Source organism: Cupressus sempervirens, chromosome 11, assembly GCF_028749045.1.
Source record: "Cupressus sempervirens isolate cs-2001-9-10 chromosome 11, ASM2874904v1, whole genome shotgun sequence".
In the NCBI taxonomy this organism is placed as follows: domain Eukaryota; kingdom Viridiplantae; phylum Streptophyta; class Pinopsida; order Cupressales; family Cupressaceae; genus Cupressus; species Cupressus sempervirens.
The window spans coordinates 133,850,815-133,852,568 of NC_143128.1; the positions used below are offsets into that span (position 1 = coordinate 133,850,815).

The window sequence follows — 1,754 nt, forward strand, 5'->3', positions numbered from 1 at the left end:
CTGAGAGTGTTGAGCTAGAGGCTTGATTTGAGGTCCTTTTCAGTAGCTTACGTGAATGGGTTTTGTGAATATCAATGAAAATCAGAGGTTGTTTCAGTTGAAATTTTAGAAATTTCACTTGTTTGCAGTAGGCTTCTGTACTTTTTGTGAGAAGTAATGAAGTGGGTTCTCTTCATGGGAGAGCTGAGATGCGCCCCCTACAATTAAACTTCTCAGCATGCATTGAAACTGTTAAACTTCATAGTGCTTCTCCTACAGGGCACTTGGGTCCTTCTAAAATATTTATCTTTGATTCAATTGAATATGGTGTTACTACTGTAACTTTGTAGTAACAGTTCTTATTGTTTTCTCTGTGGTACAAGGCAATAATAGTAAACCTATCCTGTGAAAATGCAGATAAAAATATAAAGAATTACATCATTTGCAATAATAGTTGGAGTCAATGAAAAGATATCCTTGTCACCAGATTCATCTACAATTATTTGCAATGATACTTTTACATCTGCAGTGGCATAACCTCCTTTTCTCTCCTCCAAAAGCTCAGTGAACCTTTCTAAAGCCTCAGAATCTCTAAATCCTTCCTCATCTTTTTCTTTAATTTCCCAAGCAGCAGATGATTCACCCGATGCCTGCTCTACCAACTTCTCACTGTCAAAGAAGTAATACCCTAGAACTTTAGATATTTTCTTTCCCACAGCTAATTTTATACTAGATGTCATTCCAACAATGAACAGGCATGTTCCCTTCAAGTTAGAAGCAATCACTCTTCTGTTTCTCTTGAGAAATAAGGTCTCCTCATCCTCATTCCAAGATTCATCAACTTTAAAAACTGCGTCTTCCTACGAGCATTTAAATAAAAATGTGGGCGCTCTCCAATGAAATGAAGCTGTCGCGGTACGCAATTCTTGTGCATAGTTCTGTCTTCTAAGATTTATATCTGATTGTCTCCTTGTTATTGAGTTCTTCAAAGTGCAAAGAGGATAGGATTTTCCAATACAAGTTCTACAACACGTTCTAAAGCTAGCTAATTCCATCACAATTGATATAAAAAACCCCAAATTGTAATATAAATTTTAGTAGCTACCCAATTGAAATTGGGATGATTAACAACAATTTAATTTATGGGGTGTAATTAGTGAAGAAAGAAATCCAGATTCTCTTTGCAGATAACACTCCCACAATATTGAAAAAATGTCTAAATAGGAGACCAATTGAGCACAGTTTGAAATACCACTCTGGATTTAATCAGTGGCCGCCTCATTTACTCGTGGCCTGGCATGGCTTCAAGTGAGTCCATTTGGCTGCCCTTTCCTCATTTAACTGTCGCTTGTTCTTTTTTCATAGGTGAAGTTTAGTTTTTGGGCCTGTTGGTTTCTTTCTACTGTTAAGTTTATCTGCCACTTTGCTATATTTATCTGTGAGAAATGACAGAGATTTTGAATATCTCTGGGCTTCATTATGAAGTTTCAATATTCCCACTCTGTAGTTTATAACAGCTGTTCTGACAGTAACTATTTTAAAAAAATTTGTTTGATTCTTTATTTTAAATTGCGGAGCCCTATTTCAAGCATACCCTCAGTAGAAGCCTTGCTGTTAGAGTAGATAATCCAAGCAACAATATTAATGGTGTTTTTGGGGCTAAGTGGTTGAATAGTGTTCTTTTAATTAATGATAAATTAAGTGGTTAAATGAACAGTGTTCCATTTTGCTTATATTAATATTTCTTTTATGTAACATCTTCTTTTAATTCTTTT

The 1,754-nt window shown here is 35.3% G+C and overlaps 1 pseudogene; it reads right to left on the minus strand.

Moving 5' to 3' along the window:
* Positions 1 to 377: 377 nt before the first annotated feature.
* LOC149528559 (shikimate kinase 2, chloroplastic-like) lies at positions 378 to 1,034 on the minus strand (annotated as a pseudogene).
* Between the last annotated feature and the right edge of the window lie 720 nt (positions 1,035 to 1,754).